Genomic DNA, 15320 nt, shown 5'->3' on the forward strand with positions numbered 1-15320 from the left:
CTGAATTTCCTAGAAAATTCCCTTTAAATGAGGTTTTGCAAGGGATATTCTGTATTTGTGCTCCTGCAGTGAACTGAAGGGTGCGACAGCCCCAGTTTGAGTGGGAAACTTGATTTTCCAGGCATGGAGGAGAAGGATCCCAGTGCTTCCAAAGGAAATCAGCTGGGGAGGGGTTTGGAAAAGGGCTGGAGGGACAGGAGCCAGGGAATGGCTTCCCAGTGCCAGAGGGCAGGGCTGGATGGGAGATTGGGAATTGGGAATTGCTGGCTGGGAGGGTGGGCAGGGGCTGGGCTGGAATTGCCAGAGCAGCTGGGGCTGCCCCTGGATCCCTGGCAGTGCCCAAGGCCAGGCTGGACATTGGGGCTGGGAGCAGCCTGGGACAGTGGGAGGTGTCCCTGCCATGGAAAAGGGATGGGAATGGGATGATCTTCAAGGTTCCTTCCAGAACCATTCCATGATTTTAGGATCTCAGCCCAAATCCATGTCTGAGGAGATCTCCTGGCCTTTTCCTGATCCCTCTCCGAACTCCAGCAGTTTTTAACACCTGCCCAGCAGCAGGAACAATACCCGGCAGTGCGAGGAGTTGTAAAGGGTGGAAAAAAGCCATAAATCCATCTGTTCCTGGGAAAAACAGCATTAGGGCAGCCCTAACTCAACAGATCCACCACAGATAAGCTTTGTAATGTCAAAATTAGGTCAGGCCTCATTTTGTGGCAGCAGTGTTGGGAAGCAGCAGTGGGATTTGGTTATCTGGTAGCGTTGGGATGGCAGTGCCCTCAATCACGGAGCCTTCCCAAGCTCCACAAACACCGGGATAGGCGGGAATACTGAGCAACGCGGCAAAATCAGCCCCAAATGGGATAAAAGGTGACTTTGTCCTGTTTGATGGGAAAGTTCGGCTCGGGATCAGCTCAGAGGAAGGTGCACAACAAATATTCCCATGGGTGTCAAGTGGGAAATATTTAGGAATGATCCAGGAATGGCACGACTGGTTTTAAATCAGGTCAGCGTCACACCTGGAAGTTTCCTCTCTCAGGCACTTGGAACTTTGTCTCAGCCAAAATGAAGGATTTCTCCATAAGTGGAATATTTATTTAATAAAAGCTATTTGGGTAACATTTGACTTTCCCCAAAGAAAAATCCACTTAGAGAAGAAATAAAGAAAAGCTGTTTCAATAATGCATTTATCTGTGGACTGAGCCTCACCTCCAGCTGCAAAAATAGCCCCAAATCCCAAATTAGCTGCAGTAAAGCACTCCAAATTCTGCCTTGATGAGGGCAGTGCATTCCCATGGCAATACCTCGGAGATTCCTGGTCATTCCATTTGCAGTTTAGGAGAATTAAGAGCTGGAATAATATGGGAAAAGTGAATTCTGAGAGTAGCAAACGTCTGCAATGACTTTAAATCTCCTCTTTCCTCAGAAAACCCCATTATTTCATCCTTTTTCTGCTGCAGAGCTGCACGAAATTCACTGGGGGCTTCACTCCTGCTAATTAATTTTCCATGGAAAAAGGTCCTGATGCAGAATGTGGAGCAGGGAGAAAGCTCATGGCTGCAGGAGGGGAGAAGGACTGGATTCATGGCAAATCCATCCTGCATTTTCCAGCTGGTCCATTATGGATCTCCTATTTCCCAAAAATGTCTCCAAAAATTCCCAAAAAATGTATTTTTAAATAGGCTTTAAGGAATCCTACACATTCCACAAATCAGGAAGATCTTAGAACTGCTCAGATTAAGGGAATTCATTCCAGGATCTGAGTTCTGATGTCGGTCAGAGTTTAATTCCCTAAGAACTGGTTTCCAACAAGGACTTGACCAAATCTCTGTGTGTGGGAGTGGAACTTTTAACCAGGAAGGAGCTGTGCCAAGGGATCATGGAATCGAATCCCAGAATGGTTTGGGATGGAATTGAATCCCAGAATGATTTGGGATGGAAGGAACCTTAAAAGCCCACCCAGTTCCACCACTGGAATCCACACCTTCCCTATCGCAGGTTGCTCCAACCTGATCTTGGACACTTCCAGGGATCCAGGGGCAGCCACAGCTTCTCTGGGAAATCCATTCCAGGGCCCCTCCAGCTTCCCAGCCAGGAATTACTTCCCAATATCCCATCTAAACCTTGGAATTGGTGGAAAAGAGCAGCCAAGAAGGACGACCTTTGTAAGGGGACAGGGAAAGGGGAAACTGGTACCATTTTTCATGGGAAGAGGGAATCTTGTGGGGCCACACAACTCTTCCAGCAGAACGAGGGGGTTGTGCTTGGATTTGTTGGTTTGTCTTTTCCTTGGACAACCTTTCCTTGCTCCAGGTTGTGCCTTGCTGGGAATGGCGCCGGGATGGATCCGCGCAGCGTTTTCCGTGTGTAATCACCAGCCAAATCCTCCTCAAATGTCACAAACAAAATCAATGCTAAGTTTATATTATTTTAATGGATGAAATCCCTGGAAGCAGCTTTCAGAAGGGGCTGGAATGAATATTCCTGTAGGAAAGAGGGAGGTGACGTTTCACAATTACGGGATGTCTTCTGAACCATAAGACTTTTCACTTAAAGGAAGAAAAATTTGTCATTTCCCGTGATTGGTTTGATCTCCTCTTAAAGCCGTGTTTTCCTTGGAGATGATAACACCCAGGGGGGCATTTTTCCTTTCCTGTTCCTTCCCAAATTTAATGGCTACAGGAGAGTGGCACAGGCACTGAAACGAAGGACACTTCAGCTGTGATTTGGAGGGAGTTAGATGAATATAACATGAATAAAAATGTAATATTAATGGAATATGGATTGAAAAGGATGTTGGAATAATGTTGCTGACTCCTCTAATTTGATCCCGAGTTTGATGAGCTGTGCTGAACCCTCTCTTACCTTTCTGCTCCGTGGTTCTGCTTCAGCATTCCCGTGTTTTGGAATTGGCGGTGTGGGAGATGATGGAAGTCCCAGTGGTGGCTCAGAGCCCTGTCAGTGACCGGACATGGCAGAACAAGGAGCGCATTCCATGTCCTTAGGATGTTGAACTTGTGAGGAGTGTGGAGGGGGAGCAGCATTCCTAGGAATTCCAGGGAAAAGCCAGCACACCAAGTATTAGTGCTGCTGTTCCACTTGGAAAAATAATCATAACAGGAATTAACGGATTCTTTCCAGGTCAGAGGGGACACATGGCCCCGACTCCTAACCAAGGACATTCCTGTCCTTCCAGGAGTGACAGGAGTTTCATGGAAAGAGCCTCCTGCATCTATGGGACTAGGGAATCATGGAATCCTGGAATGGTTTGGATTGGAAGGGATCTTAAACCCCATCCAGTTCCACCCCTGCCATGGGCAGGGACATCTTCCCCTATCCCAGGTTGTTCCAAGCAGCTTTATTCGATCATTGCATTGGACTTGGAATAACTGAAACTTGGGAGCACTTTTGGCTCACAAAACTACCTGGAGCAGGGATTGGTCTTTGCTGAACCTTCTGGAAAAGAGTGGAGAGGGAAAGCTCTTGGGGCTTTGGAACTCAGGATGTGGTGGCTGGAAAAGCAGAGCTTGCTGGAGGCTATGCTGGAATGATGGCTTCAAACGGAGTGTGGTGTTGGATAGGATTTGGGGAAAGAATTCCTGGCTGGGAGGGTGGGGAGGCCCTGGAATTGAGTTTCCAGAGAAGCTGTGGCTGCCCCAGGATCCCTGGAAATGTCCAAGACCAGGTTGGACAGGGCTTGGAGCCACCTGGGATAATGGAATGCACTGGGTTGGAATGAGATGGGATTGAAGGTCCTTCCAACCCAAACCATCCCGTGTTTCTATGGAGGAAACATCCATTCCCTGCTCCTCCTCTGCCTCTTCTGCCTCTTTGGCTCCAGCCTCATTTTTTCCAGGCTGTGGAGAGCCAGGCTTAGAAATTGGAAGTATTGGCAGGTTTGATCCAAATCCCAGGCATCTGGATCAGGATCCCATGGCTGTGTCCACTGGGAGCTGTGTGTGGGTTGGACCAGGAATGCCATGGTGAGGGGGGGTCTGCCGGGATGCCAGAGCCCCGCATCCAGGGAATACCATGTGGATCTTAGCAGAGGAATTGCAGAATGATCAGAGAACCAGGATCGATGTGATGTGCAGCACAGAGACCTGGAAAAGTAGCCTTAGGAAAGGGATCCAGCTGTTGCAAGGGACTTGGGGAGAAGTTTTGGGGCTCTTCCATGGGGAATGGGGCTGGGAGCTCGATGGCATCACATGGATGAACAGAAATGATGGCATTCCAGGTGTTAAAATCCCACAGAATTCCATTTTATCCCCTGTGGTATTTAGTTTCTGTGATTTTATTTGGGACTGTAAATGAGTTTCCTTCTCCTATCGATCCACTCCCTGGAAATTGTCATAGCTGTGAATTTCACGGTTCTGAAGTGAAATCGTGGAGCCGGGAATGCGCTTTGGAGACTTGTGGAAGCGGAGCTGGGATTTATGCAGGTGTAATAACAGGAATCTCATGGTTTCCTTACACTTACAACGTGTAAGGCTGAGTAATTCCTGTACTACAGGTTGTACCTACAAGGAAATTAAAGTAAGGTTTTGCCTGAACTTAACTCCTGCTCCAAATCCCGATCCCACCGACAGCAACAGGATTTGGAAAGGAAGCAGCAGCATCAGTGCCACTGTTTCTCCTGCTTAATTTCCCTGCTTTAATTAAGTCTTTTCATTTGCATAACAGGTGCGATAATGCATTTAGGAAGATATAGAATAAAAACAATAACGCCGAGTTCATTTTGGAAATGGAAACGAAAAAAATTGGAGTGGTGAAGGTTTTGTTCAGGGAATTGCCAGGGATTAATTAAAACCGTGGAAATCTCTTGTGGTGCTGAGTATGTGCTGAGTAAACAAAGAGGATCTGTGAGGGGGAGATACTCAGTGCTGCTTCCAGGGGTGGGGTGGCCTGGGATGGGCTCGGTTGGTTGGATCATGGAGCTGAGAACGCCAAAGTCATGGGGTCAATTCCCTGAAGAGCTGGACTCGATCCTTGTGAGTTCCTTCCAATTCTGACTATCCTGTGATCCCATGATCCAGGTGGTTCTCATCCCATTTCTCTGCTGGCCTCGCAGCCCCTCCCATCCAGGGCCAGCCCCAGGGGTGGAGTGGTCTGAGATGGGCTCAGGTGGTTGGATCCTGGAGCTGAGAACACTGAGGTTGCATTTGATTCACTGAATAGTTGGGCTTGATGCTGATGGGTTTTTTCCAACTCGGAACATCCCATAATTCCATGAGCTGTGTGATTCTCATCTCATTTCTCTGCTGGCCTTGCAGCCCCTCTCACTGAGGGCCAGCCCCAGGAGTGGAGTGGTCTGGGATGGGCTTGGTTTGTTGGATCACGGAGTTGAGAATGTCAAGGTTGGGTTTGATTCCCTCAAGAGCTGGCCTTGATCTTTGTGGGTTTCTTCCAACTCTGACTATCCTGTGATCCCATGATCCGTGTGGTTCTCATCCCATTTCTCTGCTGGCCTTGCAGCCCCCCCAGCTCATGGCCAGCCCCAGGATTGGAGTGGTCTGGGATGGGTTCAGTTGGTTGGATCGTGGAGTTGACAACACCAAGCTTAAATTTGATTCCCTTAAGACTTGAACTTGATCCTTGTGGTTTTTTCCAACTCTGACTACCCTGTAATTCCATGATCCGTGTGATTCTGATCCCATTTCTCTCCTACCCTTGCAGCCCCCCCCACGGTGCGGATCGTGCACTCGGGCCTGGCCTGCAACATCGAGGAGGAGCGCTACTCCGAGAGGGTCTACACTATCCGCGAGGGAGAGACCCTGGAGCTCACCTGCCTGGTCACCGGCCACCCCCGGCCACAGGTGAGTCCCTGCCCACCCCGACTGTCCCCACCACACCTTTTCCCCCTCAGACCCTCTGCGAGTCGGGTTCACCTTCATCGAAGAGTGTGGGGGCTGGGCAAGATCCAATGGGATCCAGGTGGGAGGATCCATCCTGGCTGCTGAGTGGATGTTGGGTGGTCCAGAGGAACATCTACAGCAGGAAAGCTGAGGTTTTTTTGGAATATCTGGTGTTAAAATCAGCAATATTGTGCTTTAAGGTCCTGGGGTGTTTTGGATCTATGGAGGTTGGTAAAAGAGAGGGAAACAAATATGAGGATGACAATTGCTGGATAAAAACCCCTAAAGTTGTCCTGTTATCTGGGATCTTCTCATCCCAGGGGTTTTAGTCCTCAAAATCCAGCTGGAAGGCTGGAAGAGTGAACACCCAGGAGTTCGGGAAGGTCTCCCTGTGCACCTGGATCTGGGATGTCATGGAACCCCTGGCGTTGAAGCTGGATAAAACAGAATTAAAACTTGAAATAAATCATCTTTTTCCAGCTCTGACCCAATTTTGTCAAGCTCAAGAGTGTTGGCAGCTCGTGCTGCACATCCTTGGTGTATCCCCATCCCAACCCCTTGGGCCAGGGCACCTCATTAATCAATTATTTTTAATTAGGATAATCACCAGGGATTTTCTTCCTGAGGCGATGAATGAAACCCTTTGCTGTTGGAAGTACAAAGGACAGGCAGGAGCTGGGAGAAGGGAATTCTCTGGGATGGTGAACTCCTCCAGGAAGGAGGGATTGCTGCTTCTCTCCTGTTTATTCCATGATTGTTTCCAATTTAAGGAGAAGATTTAAAGCTAAAGAAGTGGAAGTTTATTCTGTGCTGGTTTAGGGCTGGTTTTTCCCAGTATTCCAATTTTTTCCTGATTTTTCCACAGGATGCTCTCAGATTTGGGTGGAAAATTGCACGGAAATTGTTTTCCAGCTGCTGTTTGATCAGATGCTGGGGAGTGAGCTCATAAAATATGGAACCGTGCATTCCAAGAATGCTTTTACTCTTCCACGTTCCTCAAATTTTCCAATATTCTTGGCGTGGAAACTCCTTTTGGTTTAAATGCTGGAATAATTAAACAACGCTGGATTGGGAATCTGTAAAATCACTGAATCATGGAATGGTTTGGGTTGGAAAGGAGCTTAAAGATCAAACAGTGACACCTCCTGCCATGGGCAGGGATATTTTCCACTCCAAGTTTCGAACATTCCCAGGGATTTCTAATCTGTGGGATTCGAGGCTGCCCGTGACGGGCCTGGGAAGAGAAATCCGTGAATATTTTCCATTTTTTCCCCCTCTCTCCTGTCACTCCTCCTTCCGGCTTTACCGAAGTGCACATTTATCCCTTTTTGTCTTTCCAGCACTAATTCTTTTAACTTTGGGATCAATGGATGTCGTTTTTTGGGATCTGATGGCTTGGGAATGTCTCTGATCTGCTCCAAGTCACCATTGCAGTGACTCCACTCTGGGGGAGCTCCCTTTGAATACAAATCTTCAGATTTATCAAATCCTCCCATTTTTTTCAGCTCTCTTTGCTGCCTTTCCCACCATGTGCCACAAAATTTTCCCTGGGATTATTTCCAGGCAGGGAAATTCCTTTGTTCAGAGTGGTTGTTGCACTTTCCAATTGAAAACTGCTGGAAATTTTCTGGAATTTCTACTCTAAATTATCTTGGAGTCTTGAGTTTTTTGGGACGAAAAACATAAGGATGTGGGAATTTTTGGAAGGAAGGAGAATTACAAATAATTCCACTATTAATCCCAAAAAATTTCCCTCACTCCTAATTAAATATAAAACTCTGAACATCCCAAAACTTCCTTGAATGTCTGCTTGTTATCCATGGAATGGTTTTGATATGTTCCATGTGATTATTTTTGTTATTCCCGATTTCCCAGCTTTGGAATGCACCATTAGTTGCCATGGAAATAAATTTTCCTGGCTGGAGTTTTTCCAATGCTTTATCCCCGTTCAGGTGAGGTGAATGCAGCCCCTTCTTTCCACAAATTGCTGCTCTCAGGAGAGGTTTTTTGGATAAAATCCTGCAAAGTTTGGAGCAGGATCAACCTGGGGATCTGTCCTTTTCCCAGATTTTATCCAGGATCCAGGGGTTGGGCTGTGCCCGCTCTCCAGCTCCACAAGGGATGTGCCAGGATATCCAAAGGTCACTTATCCCTGGACACAAATGTGGGATTTGCTGGTTTGAGTAGCTAAGAGGTGACATTTTATCCACACTGGTGACCATCTCCTGCCCAGTCCTGTAGGGATGTAGCTTTTCCTGATTTTCCTTGGGAATTCTCACCTGTGCTGGCAGGTCCAGCCATTGGAAGCAAAGACTGTGACTTTCCAAAGTGAGGAATGACATTTGGATCATGGGGAGCAGAGGGAGAAGCATCTGACGAGCCAGGATTGGCTGGGATTTTGTATTCCTGGTTTTCCACTGAAGGATGAATGAGAAATTCCTGACAGGAGGTTGTATCCAGGCTTTTTTTTTCACCAAGTAACAATGGGAAATGGCCTCAAGTTGTGCCAGGGGAGGTTCAGGTTGGACATGATGGGAAATTTCTTCTTGGAGAAGGTTCCCCTGGGGCAGTGGTGGAGTCCCTGTCCCTGGGGGATTTAAAATCCATGTGGATGTGGCACGTGGGTATATGGGGTGACCCTGGAAGTGCTGGGAATGGTTGGACTTGATCTTGGATGGCTTTTCCAACCTCAATGATTCCATAAGTTTATAAAGCCCTTGTTTGCCAATACAACCTCCCCTTCCTTGGGGATTTCTTTCCTCTGGGCGTGACTTTTCCAGTGTTTCTCCTCAAAGCGCTGTCCCACCTCGGGTGACATTATCCGTGTGGGAATGGCACATTCCAAGCAGCAAAACGTGCGGAGTTGATGGACGGCAGTTCCCAAGTCCTCCCCCAGTCCCTCACTGTGCTGCAGGGTGGCCTCTGTCCCTCCCATCGTGTCCCTCCCTCTTCCAGGTGCTGCCTCCCCACCCTTGTCCTCTGTCCCTTCCCGAGGGTTGGGAAGCAGCAGCTGCCAGTGCCACACGTCATCCCAACCATCTGGAAGCTGCACGCTCCGGGATTTATCCTATTTTGAGGTTGCAACACATCTTAACGAGATTCCACCTCCTCCTCACATCCTCCCGCCACCCTTCTCCCAGGCACTGCTATCAGGCCACATCCCTTTCTCCCGGAAAAATCCAGGCGTGCACTCGGTGCCGGTGGGGTGTGAAGAGCGTGGTGGATCTGTGGTTCTCCTGGGAAGTAAAGCAGGGGAGGATCTGCTTTTAGGAGCCCTGGAATTTCTCCCTGCCTCTGTTTGGTTGTGTTTTCTTCCCACTTGTAGGAGTTGGGTGCTGTGCTGATGCTACTGAGGCAGCAGGACCTGCACCCCTTGGAGATTCCTGGGATTGTGAGCCCAGAGCAGAGCCAGAAGAAATGTTGCTCCAGGGGGAATGTGGGCCTGAAAAAACACATCCTTCCTGCTGGGAATTGGGGTGGCCAAAGGGAGTGACCTAAGGGACACAGAGCAGGGAGTGGTTGGGGTCAGGAGAGACCTTGAATCTCATATCTATATATAAATGTATATATGCAGAAATACGGAATTCCCGGAATCCTGGAATGGTTTGGATGGGAAGGAACTTAAAGCCCATCCAGTGCCAGCCCTTCGATGGGCAGGGACACCTCCCACTGTCCCAGGCTGCTCCCAGCCCCAATGTCCAGCCTGGCCTTGGGCACTGCCAGGGATCCAGGGGCAGCCCCAGCTGCTCTGGCAATTCCAGCCCAGCCCCTGCCCACCCTCCCAGCCAGGAATTCCTTCCCAATATTCTGTTTAAATCTACCTTCCTTCACCTTAAAGCCATTCCCTGTGTCCTGTCCCTCCATGCCTTGTCCCCAGTCCCTCTCCAGCTCTCCTGGAGCCCCTTTAGGCCCTGCAAGGGGCTCGGAGCTCTCCCTGGATCCTTCTCTTGGACCTGATGATCTTGGAGGGCTTTTCCAACCTTAACAACTCCACGGTTTTAATGGGAAGGATTAGGTGGGATGAGGAGGCCTCTGTTGAGACATGACCCAGGCTTTCCTGTGCGATGGGATGTCTGGGTTCCCAAACCAAGGCAGAGTCTCTCCAGGGAAGCAGAAGGGAGGAAAGTTTTCACATTAGGGAGGATCCATAAGGAAAATCAATGGGTTGGGGAAATCTGGGCACCTTTGGAACAGGAACATCCATCCTCGCCAGGGAAAAGCCAAGGTTCTGAGAGACTGGGAATGTCACTCCAGCCCAGCAGAGCCCAAATCAGCAGCAGCTTTTCCTTGGACTTTTAAGATTTTCCTTTAGAAACGACAGTAGGAAAAGAAATAAAAAAACCTGGAGAAACCCAAGGCCAGGTTGGATGAGATTTGGAAAACCTGGGATGGTGGAAGGTGTCCCTGCCCATGGCAGGGAGTGGAATGGGATGGGATTTAAGATCACTTCCAACCCAAACCATTCTGGGATTCGAAGACCATTCCTGATCAGGATTTTTTCCCTGATTTTTTTCTCCTGATTTTTCCCTGTTCCAAATAGATGGATGGAACGAGCCGATCCACTGGAATGAATGTTGGTGAGTCCCAGAGTGTGTGTGGAGTTTAACTTCAGTTCCTCACACAACACAGTGCTGACACCCAGGATTAGAGCCCAGGACGTGCTCAGAGGCACCGGTGGCTCATTCCCAAAGATTCTGGTGCAGCTCCCGGAGTTTCTTACTCCATGCTGTCCCTCCCTGTGGACTGTGTGATTCCTGTCCCGGATTTTTGGCACATTTTGGAGCGAGCCCTGCCTGGCTGTGCAGAGCTCTGCCGAGGTGTGAATTCAGGTGCTGCACTCGAGGGAGAAAACATCAAATAAACTCCTCAGAGCAGCACAAACGTCATGTAAAGCTTAATCACAGGTTTCTTTTTGTGCTGGAGCAGGATGGAAACATTTTTCCTTGCTAAATGGGAGCTTTATCCAGTCAAACATTCAGGAAGGGGTTTTTTCCAGCATAAAATCCAGGCTAATTTAGTCATGAGTCAGGCTGGATTTTGTCAGGTGCTCAGTGAACATTTGTAAAGTCTTCCCGTGAACTGAGGAGTGTCAGATGGAATCAGCATCAATTTTCCTAACAAGGCTCCAATTACTGCTCCGAGGAGCCGCGGACTGGGGTGGGAAAACAGCTGCTCCTGTGTGAGGGACCCCACACCCCCCTTCCCTCGGCTGCATCAGCACTTGATAAGGATTCTTATCAATTAAAATCAAAACCGTGGCACCCACTTTGCTTCAAAGGAGCCTTTTGTGTCTCACTCGCAGCTGATCAAAGAGAACAGAGCGTGGGGGCTTTTTGTTGTGGGTTTTTTGGGTTTTATGGGAATGCTGCTTTTTCTGTTTGAATGGATGGAGAGCCGGGGAATGGGAATTTTTTTCCTTTCCAGGAATTAATAAGGGGAAGGCAGGATCCTGTTCTGCAGCACTGGAGGAGGCTCCGCTAATCACAGGGAGTAATTAGGGGGAAGCATTTGAAATAATTAAGGGTTTTTTCCAACCTGCCACAGTTACCTGGGTCTGTTCATGGGACGATCTCGGTGCTTTCCAAGGAGTTTATGAGAGATGGGATAATGGGGAATGGCTTTAAACTGACAGGGAATAGGGGCAGGTGGGATATTGGGAACGAATTCCTGACTGGGAGGGTGGGGAGGGGCTGGGCTGGAATTGCCAGAGCAGCTGGGGCTGCCCCTGGATCCCTGGGAATGTCCAAGGCCAGGTTGGAGAGCACTTGGAGCAACCTGGGATAGTGGAGGATATCCCTGCCTTTAGGATGAGATTTAATATCCCTTCCAACCCAAATCATTCCAGGACTCCAATGGTTTGTAAGCTGATAAAAGGAATTAAACCCCTTAAGCTGTTTTATCCTGAATAATTGGAGTCATTCCTGCCAGATTTCCTGTTTCCAGGTGGCCGCAGTCTCTCCACAAGGAATGTGTTAGCAGGTTCCTAAAAAGGGCTGGGAAGTGCTGAGGGGAAGAGGTCAGGTTAAACCCAGAAAAAAAGCAGCAGCAGGGAAGGGAAGTTTGGGATTCAATCCCACTCCCTCAGTCGGGAATATCGAGCCCAGGCTTGTTAAAGCCTCAGCAATAATTGGGATGAGCCTGGAGGGAATCTTATGGAGCTGGGAATGACATCCAGGTCGGGGAGTGGCTCCAGAGCAGTTTCATGGTGGCTTTGGGCAGCTGAAATCTGCCAGAAGTCCCATATGGAAAATTTCCAGTGCCCACAGAGCAGGACTCTCCTATTATTGTAAGGAAAACAGGAAAAAATTCCTGTTTTACCAAAAAATGGACTTGTCCTCTGAATATTTTCCATCTGTTTTCTCGCCTCCCAAAGCTCTGCAGTCTTTTGTTTTCCTCTTTGTGCTGTCAGCTTTTATTCCCCTGCTTCTGACAGGCTCGGGAAAGGCCGGAGCAGCGGCTCTGGGATAATGTACCAGGAGCTGCTTTTCCATGAGCACGGAACACTCCGGTCTCCCGGCACAGGGGTGGGGGTGGATCTGGAACAAGGGCTGGAGCTAGGAGGTCTTGGAGAAAAGGAATGGATTTGATGAGTAACTGGATAATTTGGTAACCAGGGAAACCAGCAGCTGATGCAGATCAGCCGGGGCTGGAGGAGAAGCTCTGGTGCCTTTGGAATGAGATCTTCCAAGGAAACTCTTGAGAGGCTTTTTCTGGAGGATAATCAGGGATCGTTCCCATTGTTGTGGATGGAGTGGAAGGCAGGTTGTACATGAAATCCCACCCGCAGAGCTGATTCCTGCTCTGGGTCCAGCACCAGGAGGATATGGAGCTGCTGGAGTGATCCAGAGGAATCCATGGAGCTGCTCCCAGGGCTGGAGTCCCTCTGGAGCCAGGCTGGGAGAGCTGGGAATGTTCACCTGGAGAAGAGAAGGATCCAGGGAGAGCTCTGAGCCCCTTGCAGGGCCTAAAGGGGCTCCAGGAGAGCTGGAGAGGGACTGGGGACAAGGCCTGGAGGGACAGGAGCCAGGGAATGGCTTCCCAGTGCCAGAGGGCAGGGCTGGATGGGAGATTGGGAATTGGGAATTGCTGGCTGGGAGGGTGGGCAGGGGCTGGGCTGGAATTGCCAGAGCAGCTGGGGCTGCCCCTGGATCCCTGGCAGTGCCCAAGGCCAGGCTGGACATTGGGGCTGGGAGCAGCCTGGGACAGTGGGAGGTGTCCCTGCCCATGGAATGGGATGATCCTTAATTTCCCTCCCAGCCCAAACCATTCCAGGATTCCATGAACTCCTAAGGCTCTGGAATTTGTTGGTTTTAAATTTTAAGGGAAGAAATTCTGCTCCCAAAACCTCGTCCATCCAAGGTGTCTGACGGGGAGAATTTGAACAAATCGGGATGTTCCTGCTGGGGTGGGATAACGACCCCTGGGGATCCTTCAGGGATGTTTTAATCTCCCTGCTGCCATTTCCATGGATAACATTTTCTCATGGATTGAGTTCTCCTTCCTCCTCTGGCAGCTGGGAAAGGCTTGGGAAGCTCCAGGTGGGTTTTGCTGCCATTCACCGGAGCACTTGGATGTTCTGACTGAGTTATCAGGCTGGAAAATCCACATCCAGGAGGATTTGTATTCCCAGCTGAGATTTATTCCCAAATTAAGGCTTCCTCTCTACTCCTCCAACATTTATGGGCAGCTCAGCCACTTGATTTTGAATTTATTTTTATTTTTTTGGCTTTTTTTTATAAACCAATCTTCACGTCAGGAAACAAACCAAGAACCCTGAACTCGAAGAGCAGGAGTTGAACTTGAAATAAATTCAAATATTTCATCAGGGGATAAATATTTGCCTTCCCAGCCCAAAGCACTTTAAAAAAAAAAAACAAACCAACAATTTTTGCTGTCCCAATTAAATTATTTTGCGCCAGGTGTTTGTTCTGGTGCCATCCCACAGCACAGACACTGAAATAAAACAAAATCAAACTAAAATAATTGACTTTTCTGATAAATCTGGTCGTTTCAGAGGGGCTCAAAATTCAAGGTGTTTTCAAATCTCTTTTTAGGAGGCGACAGCATCTCCATCAGAATTTCTGTGGGATTTTTTGGGTCTGTTTCCTCTTTTTTTTTTGGTATTATTTTTCTTCTTAAAATCAAGTGAACATTAGAATTAAAAATTCAATATTTCAAGACAAATCTTGATTTCTTTTTACAGAAAAATCTTGCTGCACTTTCCTTAATTTTCATATTAGAATATTAGACTTGCAAAAAAGAAAATTCCAGATAAGTCTTAATTTTTTTAATGGAAGATCTTGCTGCACTTGGGGGCTTTCCCCTGAATTTTCATATTGGAATATTAGACAAGAAAATTTCAATATTTCCAGATAATATTAATGAAAAATTAAATCTTTCCAGATAATTCTTAATTAAAATCTTGGCAAATCTTGGTGACTCTTTCCTGAATTTTTGTATTGGAATATTAGACATGAAAAATTCAATATTTCAAGATAATTTTTAATTTCTTTACAGAAAAATCTCGCTGCTGCTCTGTTTTCTCTTTTATTTTTCTTCCTAAAATCCATGGAATATTAGACATGAAAAATTCAATACTCCCAGAAAATTCTGAATTTCTTTTTACAGAAAAATCTTGCCGCACTTCATGCCTCTTTCCTGCATTTTTAAATTTGAATATTAGACATGAAAAATTCAATATTTCCAGGTAATAGTAATGAAAAATTAAATCTTTCCAGATAATTCTTAATTAAAATCTCAGAAAATCTTGGTGACTCTTTCCTGAATTTTCATATTGGAATACTGGACATGAAAAATTCAAAATTTCCACATAAACCTTAATTTCTTCAGAGAAAAATTTTGCTGTGCTTGGTACCTCTTTCCTGAATTTTCCTCCTCCTTTTTGAGTCGTTTTCCTCCTTCTGTTCCAAAGGAATAACCTCGCTATCATTTTGATAAATAATAGAAATTATATAAATAATTCCAGCGCCATTCCGGGCTGAATCCTGAATCCTCCTGCGGATTTCGTGATCCAAGGAGATAAAAATAACGAGTGGGATTTTTTTCCCCCCCCTTTCCCATATGTCTATCAATCAAAAACGATAAAGATATTTCTGACTCGCAGCTTTAATGGTGTAATTAGGGCTAATTACATGTTCCAATGATTACATGTATGAACACTAATTACATAATTGCAGACAATTATGCTAATTAGGTAAATACATCGTTAAGGAGAAAGCTCTGGCAAAATCCAGGGAATTTGCACCAGACCCAAAGAAAGTGAAAACACAATAAATGAGGAATAGTCCTTCATGTCTGCAAAATCCAGGAGCCGTGGGAATTGGAATGGATGGGTTGGAATGGTGTTGGGAAGAGCCTTCAGGTGCTGTGGGATCTTGGAATGGTTTGGATTGGAATGGTGTTGGGAAGAGCCTTCAGGTGCTGTGGAATCTTGGAATGGATGGGTTG

General features: G+C 47.3%; 1 protein-coding gene across 1 annotated transcript in view; it reads left to right on the top strand.

Annotated features, from left to right (window-relative positions):
• The first annotated feature begins 5627 nt into the window (after positions 1-5627).
• The window catches only part of LOC121673631 (MAM domain-containing glycosylphosphatidylinositol anchor protein 2-like), a 96674-nt gene continuing 86981 nt past the window's right edge, over positions 5628-15320 (top strand). The window contains exon 1 of the mRNA XM_042047142.1: positions 5628-5813. The gene's annotated coding sequence lies outside the window, so the exon portion shown is untranslated. The remainder of the gene's footprint in view (positions 5814-15320) is intronic.

The sequence above is a fragment of the Corvus kubaryi genome, unplaced genomic scaffold (genome assembly GCF_017639235.1).
Source record: "Corvus kubaryi isolate FWS band 111438036 unplaced genomic scaffold, C.kubaryi_AGA036_p1.0 66, whole genome shotgun sequence".
NCBI lineage: Eukaryota > Metazoa > Chordata > Aves > Passeriformes > Corvidae > Corvus > Corvus kubaryi.